This window comes from Gadus chalcogrammus, chromosome 8 (assembly GCF_026213295.1).
Source record: "Gadus chalcogrammus isolate NIFS_2021 chromosome 8, NIFS_Gcha_1.0, whole genome shotgun sequence".
Lineage (NCBI taxonomy): Eukaryota > Metazoa > Chordata > Actinopteri > Gadiformes > Gadidae > Gadus > Gadus chalcogrammus.
The window spans coordinates 20,151,679-20,161,939 of NC_079419.1; positions in this window are offsets into that span (position 1 = coordinate 20,151,679).

A 10,261-nucleotide genomic window follows, 5' to 3' on the forward strand; every position below is an offset into this window, starting at 1 on the left:
ATATATATTTATATAATATATAATATAATAATATATAAATATATATATGTAAGGTCGTGTGTGTATAGCTTATACCATACAGGACACTCATATATTTCAATTGTTATTCATTCAGAATATGTACATACTATTTGAAAATAAAAGAGGCTGGGATTTGTTTTGTATCATTTGTTTATATTGTTCAGTAGTAGATGCCTAAATGAGGCCGTAGCACAGTTAACGGACGAGCAGAGGTGGTGACGTCATCGAGTCCGCTGCTGTTCCAATTGCAGGTACGTACTCGCTTGCTCGCAACATGTGCTTGAAGTACAGACTTGCCAAGTACGTGCTTGCAAGTCATCGAGTCCGTAGTACGCGTGCTAGGAATTGAGAAACGGCCCATCTCACTACCGCGGGTCCTCAACACCGACTTCCTGGTTTCTCCACCGACCCCGCTGGCCTCTTGCCTCCACTCATTCCCATCAAATAAACATTCAAACTCTTACAACCCTCGTCTGTGTCGTCTGTTTGGGTTCCCCCAACCTTGGGCTGTAACAACACGATCTAGCCAAGAATGGCCCCAGCCGACACAAGTGGCGTCGCCAGCGGCCCTGGAGATTCACCGCCTGGGTGTTCTGGTGGAAGAACACATGCAGAACCTATGAGAGGTCTCTTCAGCCCTCACCTGCTTCACCGTCCATTCTGGCTACCTTTGAGGCTCGGCTACCACCAAGCCCAACCCCGGCTACCGGACAGCTTTTACCGACGCCTTTTGCCCGCCGAGAGTCCCACGTTCCTGCTCCAATGCCATAAGAGGGCCACCCGGAGGCTGCAACGGTTTCCTCCTGTAGGTGAACGCCAGCCGCTCACTTACGCCACCAAGGCCTCTCCCATCGCCTTCCCTTATTGTTTGTCTACGAGGAGTAGCACTCACCATGGCCTCTGCGTCTCATTGGAGTCCCCCACCTACGAGGCTTTCTAGGAGGCACTGCGACAGCCTTTCGATCACCCAGTCCGGGGACGGGAGGCTGAGCAGCGTTTGTTCGAGTTCCATATTGACTCGCCACAGAATCCTCTGGTGCTGGGTCACCCCTGGCTTCATATACACACTACCAGCATCGATTGGGCGACGGGTAAGATCACCGCCTTGAGCACACTCTGCCTTTCTAACTGCCTCCGCTCTGCATCAGCACCTGCAGCAGTTCCTCCCCAGTCCGTTCCAGAACCCCGGGACCTCAGCGCAGTCCCCCGGTTCTATTATGAACTAGGAGCAGTGTTCGACAGGCAATGCGCCTTATCGTTGCCACTACATCGCCCCCACGACTGCACCATCGCCCTGTTGCCGGCTGCGCCACTACTGACCCCAGCAGCCCTCCGTTCAACCTCTCCTACATCCGGGACTCGCTCGTGGCAGGTATTTTCCGTCCCTTCTCCTCGTCAGTAGGGGCAGGGTTCTTTGTGGCAAAAAAGGACAAGACCCTTCACCCCAGTATCGACTTCTGCAAACTCAATGACATTACCGTCAAAATGTAATATTCACTGCCTCTCATTGACTCAGGCTTTATCCCCCTGCAATGCGCCACCATCAGGTCTAAACAGGACTTTCGCAATGCACTTGGTTCGCATCAGTGAGGATGCAATCCCCTTCTCATTCCCATCAAATAACATTCCATAACATTTTAACTGTTACAGCCCTCGTCTGTGTGGTGTGTTTGGGCTCCCCCAACCTCGGGCCGTTATACATGTTTAAAACTGAAATTTCCTTAATTATTTTATTTTATATTTTTGAACATTCCCTTCTTTTCATCCACCTTTAATCCATACAGAGACACATCTTGCCCGTGTTCTGCTGAACTCTGAGCTACCCAACTGTCTCTCATCCCCCTAGGGACGTAGATCTAGAATCCTTTTTTTAATATCTTAGCTTTTACTTTTTTATTATTTTTATTATCTTAAATTAAACTTTTAATCTTTGAACTCCCCTCCACACCTTCCAACGACCCACATGCTCTTCCCTCTGCCAACACAACATCCACAGCACCAGCCACGTCACTCCCTCACCTTGCCACAAGATAGCAGCATTCTCACCCCCTGAACTCTGAATGGGTCATATTTGTCCTGTTTATCAGCCAATTAGGATCGGGTAGCCTAGGTAAGCGCTTACGATGAATAAAACAAGCTACAATTAAAAAGGTAAAAGTGTTGTATGTACTTTTTATGTACCATTTTACTTTTTTTTACTTTTATGATTTTACCCTTTTCATTTTAGGGAAGAGAATGTAAACATGTTCCTTCTTTCCTATCCAAAGTTATAGGGGGACAACCCTACTTAAAATGCACACTCTCTGTCCTAGAATCAAGTGCTTTATTTTATATGAACATATTTCTTCTTTCCTAGCCAAAGTTATTTGGGGCTTGGGGGGGGCATATTCTAAGGAACAGGGCGAGGGGACCCAAGTAGTGATGGCAGTGTGACACTGAGGCTGTTTCTCAATTCCTAGCACGCGTACTACGGACTCGATGACTTGCAAGCAAGTACTTGGCAAGTCTGTACTTCAAGCACATACTTGCGAGCACGCGAGTAGTACGTACCTGCGATTGGAACAGCAGCGGACTCGATGACGTCACCACCTCTGCTCGTCCGTTAACTGTGCTACGGCCTCATTTAGGCATATACTACTGACAATATCAACAAATGATATAAAACAAAATCCCAGCTTCTTTCATTTTCAAATAGTATGTCAATATTCTGAATGAATAAAAATTGAAAAGATATGCGTGTCCTGTCATGTGTATAAGCTATACACACACAACTTTATATATTTATATATTATCTTATATTATTATTATATTATATAAATATATAAGTTAAGAGTAACTTAAGGTACAGTTGTGCGTCTTCTCCATATTGTCCGCCAACGTACTGCTGCGGGTGCGAAATGCATCCTGGGATTTATAGCGATTGCAAGCACACACGAGCCACCTCCGATGCATGCTTGGTGAAACGGCGAGATCGAGCACGCATCAAGAACACTTCCGGGTTTTACGACAGTACTCGCTTGATGCGTGCTTCGAATTGGAACAGTGCTCGGGCAACGACTGATTACGTTTCACGAGTCCACGAGCACACACAAGTACGCGAATTGAGAAACGGCCTGAAGCTTCGATACGTGCTTCAAACCAACTCCCAAGAAGCACTGCTTCGAAGCTTGCTTCAGAGCAAAAAAAACCACGTGACATGTGACGTCCGAAGCAGCAACTGGTTCGTTGCCTGAATGAATCACTTGACTGGTCCGCGGCTCGGTGAGAAGCTTGTGAGCAAAAAAAAAGAAACCGACTCAATCCATAAGGCAGCCTACCTCAATACAAATCTTTGAGTGTCTAACCCCCATCCACATAATCACCCCCTAGAGTTACTCAAGCACACCCAACCAACCTTGTCTGAAGCCAGCTGGTCACCCGCCTAATTATTTAATGAAAAAAAAACAACACATCGATGCTACAATCGTTTACGGGAGTTGTGGCAATAGTACAGGTATGTAATGTAATGAGATCAAACGTAAGTGTATCGATTAGAGTAGACTAGTTGCAGCGGTCCACCAACCCTTTTCAGCATCAAGGAACCGGTAATGATTCTCCGAAAAGTTTCATTCACGGACCGGGGAGGGGGAGGGGGGGGGGTGGTTGGGTTATGTTGCGCAGAGGTTGCCAAAAATGCAAACATGTTATATGCAATCTAACAACTGCATATAGACTTATGGCATGTAAAAGAGTGACAGTATTGCGAAGTGAATAAAAAAAATAAAAAAATAATAATAATAATCTTTCTCTGCGGACCGGTACCAAATGACCAACGGACCGGTACCGGTCCGCGGACCGGGTGTTGGGGACCGCTGGACTAGGGGATAACACACTGACTGTGGAGTGGAGGACCCGGACTCGAATCCCATTCCTGGGGGGAAAGTTTTTATATGCTGTTTCAATTATATCCTAGCCTACATCAGTTAGCCTATCTGGACAGAAGGCTAGGCATATCCCTTTAAGAACAATTTAGACATCTGTATTTAGATCAATCTGTATTCGTGAAAAGATCATGCTATTAAGTATTTGGGTTTGTGTGTTTGTGCGTCAAATCGTTTTCAAAGCAGGGATACGTTGAATCCACTGCAGCCTCGAACTTCGCCAGCAGAGGTCACTGGCACTGAAGCTTCGAGTAATGAACCCATTTTCGAAACATTAGCTGTGTTCGAAATCGTTCCCTATACACTCGTTCCCTATTCCCTATATAGTGTACATGATATAGTGCAATATATAGGGAATAGGGAACGAGAATTCGGACACTACGCTGAACATTTCTAAGCGTCAGTAAATGCGCCGGGTATTTGTGTGACGCAGAAAGATGCGCCCACATCATGTAAACAAACCAGGCACTCACGAGGAAAGCTGGAGGTTGTATTGATTTTGAATGTTACATTTCCTTGTTCAAGTATTTTGATTGTTAAATATTCTATGTTAAATCCCAAATAAATTGTTGACATTTCTAAACGAAAGCCGGAGACTCCATCATTAAATGTATTAGTTTTCGCGGTTATTCAGCTTCTTCTCCTCCGGAAAAACACGACCGCATTGCATTGTCGTATACGGGAGTAACATGTAGGGAACATCGTATGTACCCTATTTTAAGTCCACTATATAGTGCCCTATATAGTGGACCACTGAGAATTCGAACACCCTACAAAATGGCGTGCACCCTATTTAGTGCACTACATCCATGATAGGGAACGATTTCGAACACAGCTATTGGCTCAACTGGTTCGATGCTTCATAAAAGCTTCATTTGCCCATGCCCATCACTAGACCCAAGCGCTGGACACGGGGAGGCAGAGACGGGGTTAAAGGAAACAGGGCTTATTGGGACACGGGGTAGGTGGCAAGCTGGGGCGAAGCAAGCGGTAGTCAGGCAGGCGAGGGTTCGGCAACAGGGAGTCAGTCAGGCAGGCAGGGGTTCGGCGACAGGCAGACAGTCAGGCAGGCAAGGACTCGGCGACAGGCGGTAGTCAGGCAGTCAGGGGTTCCGCGACAGGTAGGCAGATTGACGGATGGAGAATGTAAATGTAAATGTAAATGGACTGCATTTATATAGCGCTTTTCTAACCATTGGCCACTCAAAGCGCTTTACAATATTGCCTCACATTCACCATTCACGCACACATTCACACACCGACGGCGGAGTCAACCATGCAAGGCGACAGCCAGCTCGTCGGGAGCTAACAGTCAGGGTTAGGTGCCTTGCTCAAGGACACCTCGACACTCTGCTAGGAGGAGCCGGGGATCGAACCAACAACCCTCAGGTTACCAGCCAACCCGCTCTACCTCCTAAGCTACTGCCGCCCCGAGAACTAGGTAAGGGGAGAGGGTTATCAAGAGAACGGGAACACTGAACTGGGTCTAGAGAATGCTGGTAGGACCGATACGAACTGGGTAGCTGTAAACGACGAACTGGCGCCGGCTGGATGGAGATCCCCGGCTGAAGTAGGAAGTGGAGATTGATGATTGAAGACAGGTGTGAAGGAAGAATGAGGTACAGTGGCGTCAAGTGGCCACTAGATGGGGACGCCCCCTACGGACGCCCAACAACAGACGGGTGATCCCGATGGAAGTCCCGGACGAGCGAGGCATCCAGAATACCCCACCCAGTCGATGAGGTATTGGTGTCCCAGGCCGCGGCGTCGTACCTCCAGAAGGAGATGGACTGTCCATGGGTCGCCGGGTGGTTGTCGATGACCCTGGGTGGAGGTGAGGGCGGAGCGGGGGGAGACAACGTTTGGGACGAGAGAGATTGAACAGGTGGCTACCAGGGAGGGGAGCCCCAGAAAGGAGGTACAGTGGCGTCAAGTGGCCACTAGATGGGGGTGTTGGACCGCGTAGCAGGACGTGGCGTAACTACTTTTGACCTGCCAAAATAGGCCTTACTATAAAATGCCTCTGTGTATTCTAGGAAATCTGTGAAAGGTTTGTAGGCTTATATATATTTTTTACTTGAATTTGTATTGACTTTTTCCACTACATCTGAGGCCTGCATTTCTGTAATAACTGAAATTCCCGAGGAATATGATCAATAAAGTTTATCTACACATTAAGGCAAGTGAGGGCTCGGCCTTGGACAAATATGCAGCTGTAGTTCTGGTACTACAGACGATGCAAAATTCTTTACATACACCGCAACATCATTGCTCATAAACAAGCTGTTGAAATAGAAAAGCTCAAATACAAGGAAAAATTTTCAGAATAAAGTTACAGAGTTAAGCTTGTTTAAGGAGACATCTAGTTCGTTCAGGGAAGCCTATACTGTTGCTAAAGTAAGGTTGTCTTCCACAAAGTTGCATCCCATTATGAAACTTAATGAAATAAATGGAGCGGCCGTCGGAGTGGCTCACCGATCTGATCATTTATGTGCCCAGATTGCTGAGCACATTGAGAGATTACAAAGAAATGTAACTCTAATGTCAAATCACTTGATTCCCCGACTGGCATTACACTGGACGAAAGCACAATTCATGGACGTGCTTACGTGATTAAGATGCGATTTCACTGGAAATGGGGATGTAGACAATGTGTTTTTCGAAATCGTTGAACCGGACCAGGGCACAACCTCAGAGTCGCTGTGTAGTGCACTGAAAAAAAGACTTCAGGAAGCGGGAATGGACGAAGAATTTCTTTGAAAAAAGCTATTAAGCATAGCAACAGACGGAGCTTCTGTTCTAACCGGGAGGAAGACAGGTCTCATAGCTAGACTGAAAGAAGATTTCCCTCGGCTTCAGGAGCAGATCACTTAGAATTAGCCGTAAACGACTCCTTAAAAGGCGGTGGCTGGCGGCAATAATTTAGAGTTTTTTATCTCAAAACTCTATGCGCTTTACCACCAGTCCTCTAAAAACGCAAGGGAGTTATTGGAAGCAGCTGCGGAATAAACATGCAAATTGTGAAGATCGGACAGGTGTTAACTATAAGATGGGCGTCAAGCAGTTTCCGCACTGTCAAAGCAAAACAAATTCCAGGTGTTAGCACATCACTTTAAGTCTGCAGGCGAAGACGTCTCCCGTCCTGGTGTGGAGAAGGCCAAGTACACCGGTTTACTTAAGCATCTGACTTCAACTGGATTTGTTGCAGATTTAGCGACAATGAAATATGTATTACGCAAGCTTCAAAGTCCCTTCTTGAAACTACAGAAAAGAGACGGATCCCTGGTCAAAGCCAGGAAGAAAGACCAAGGGGGGAAAACAGAGCTGAAAGCAAATGAAAGCATAAGCAGCGGCGACTTCAGAGGTGTTGATCCCACCGAAACTATACCTAAAATAAAAAAATCTCAGGTCTACCAATCAATAATCGATAATCTGACCAGGCGTCTCCCTGATAGTGAGCTGGTAACAATATTGAAGCCTCTTGATCAGCACTGACCAAAAGAGAGAAACAAACTTTTTGAGAGAGTGAGGTGAGGAAGTTTGCTAAACTTCTCAGGGAGTCCGTCACTGAAGCTGTAAGTAAGTTCAGAGACTGGAAGTTAGAAGGCAAGGAAAGGCAGGGAAAAACCTTGAAAAAACGTATAGTGGCCAGCAACACTGTTCTCCCGACCTCCGCAGAGTGTGAGAGGGTTTTATCTGCATGTAAAGACACTGACTGTAAGAACAAGAACCGGCTTTGAGTCAGGAGCCTTACTGCCCTGTGGTTCGTGGACCTCAATGGGCCTCCTATGGACTAATTTGACCCTCTCCCGTTCATCCAATCTTGGCTAAAGAAAGGACACACACACCGGCCTTCAACATCTTGGTTTCCGGGACCGCAACCAAAGCCTGCTGAAAGCAGACCACTTTGGTCTACTCTGTCTTCGTAACGGTAAGATGATTGCAGTTACTATTTATTTATTTAATTTATTATTTATTCTTGAGACCCCCACAAAGTTCAGATTATAACTTGAACACTGGATAGGTCTATATACAATTGAAACATTGATGCTAATTGCCTGTGGGGTTGGTTCCCTTGGGGTTTCCTATTTCAGAGACAAAACTTTTAAATATTATAGTGAACTTTAATTAATTCTAGACAACTTGTTACCTTTGTAGTTGTCCTTATAGATGTCATGGCCACTGTTGTGGTGCTGTCTCTTCTCCCCCTGTGTTGGCCACACCTCCTGTCTGTCGCTGTGCTTTGCCTGCCACTCAACTGCTTGCACTTGGCCTGCATCAACTCATCAACTCCCCTTCAAATACACCTGGTTTCCCTGCAGTCATCGACAGATAGTACTTCGAGATACTGTGCTAGTTACTCGTTCCTGGCTCCAGTGTATACTCTCTCTAGTGTCTTCTCTTGTTGAGTTCTTGTGCCTAACCTTTGTTTCCTCTTGCCTATAGTTTTTGGAGCGTCACCTCCAGCCTGCATTCTTCACTCCCTCCAGCCTGCAGTCTTCACTCCCTCCAGCCTGCAGTCTTCATTCCCTCCAGCCTGATACGACCCACTCTCCAACCTACCTTCTGCCTCACTCCTGGTTTTACTCAATAAACCTGTTCACCGTCACTCCAACTCCTGTACTGTCTCCGTGTTCTGCTCTTGGGTCCAGCAGCTATCGCTCCCCTAACAATAGAAGTATTCAAATGCATTAAATATGAAGCAAAAAACATGCATTTAAAGATTCTAGACATTGAGTGGGGTCAATGATCTCGAGTATAAATAAAATAATAGAAAGAATTGACTCCAAGGATAGTAGGAGGGTTAGGGTTGGAGCCAATCGGAGGTCAGAAGGTTAATAGACGTGTCAACATGTCATTAATCAGTCGTTGTTGAGCAGGTTGGTTTACGACAAATTTTTGGATCCGAAAATGTATTGAGAAATTGTTCTTTACAAGTAAAAGGGAAATATCCTTACGAAATATATATTTTCTCTTCCTCTTCCTTAATGTATGTAATTTGGTTACAGTAGTGATATTTTGGCCACGAATAAAAAAGTATATACAATCGCACTTAGGCTAATTCATTTATTTTATTTTATTTCAACATTTACAAAAGAATAGGGCCTGCTGGGAAATCTGTTCGACCAATCAACGTGATGTTTCTGATCATAGGCTAATGCTAGGGTTGTCTTCTTGAGAGTGAGTGTCTCCAACTCTAACATATTGTTAAAAGCTAAGCCATACCATTGCAATGTTTAGCAAGCTAAAAAGTGGTGCTAAAAAACGTAAAGAGAAGAAAGACCTGGATGTGCGCAGTTCGAAATTGCCGAAATTAGACAGATTTTCTTTTCTACCACCTCCGGCGGTCACTTCTAGAACTACCACCACCAATGTTAGCAATGTTAAGGAGTCCGACTTGGAGCCCACTGCCACCAACTCAGTGCCCTCTTGCTCCTGCTCCACTGAACCAGAAACGTCAACGGGTCAGCCCGAGACCCCCCTCCATCCCAAAGGTTTGGAATGCAACGTGACCAGTGGTGCTATTGCTGCTAGTGTTCGGTCGACCGATAGGGGACTCTATGGTGCTCAGGAGGTCCCGGAAACTCCTGTGAGGAGTAGCCACGGGTTCATACAAGCCCTGCGGACCACTCCCTAACTACAATGAGGGCAGGTATCAAACTTCCACGTTATTCGCCCATCTTGGACAGAGCATATTGTGAACCCTGCTGGTTGTTTGCAGACAGAAGTGCACCTTTTTACAATGATGCATGGGCCAGAGGTGTGCGAGACTGGAAATATTTGAGCGATATTATAGAGTCACACGCTAACCCTAACCCTAACCCTAACCCTAACCCAGATATTTTGATTAGGGAGGCCGTTTGGGGGTTTGAAGAAACCCTGGAAACCTCAGCTGGTGCATTGGAAACGAAAATACTCTACAACATTACAGGCAATGGGTTTGACCTGTCAAAGTGTCGAGGACAAGGATACGATGGCGCTGCTAATATGAGCGGTGTCTATTCAGGCGTCCAGGCACGTATAAAGGAGATGGAGCCACTTGCAAAATACGTGCATTGGGCCGCGCATAACCTCAATTTGGCACTAAATGACTCTGCTAAGGACAATACTGAAATGGGCAACTTTTACGACACAATCGTGGCAGAGAGGACAGAGAGAACTTCACCGAGGTCAAAAGGAGCGCTCAAGCCGTTGCGCAAAAGACCCTGAAAGTCACTTCAGGGTCAATGTATTTAATGCCAGCCTGGACATTATTATCGACCAGCTACTGTAGAGGTTTGTTTCCCTGCGTCAAACCAGTGTACTTTTCCAGGCTATCC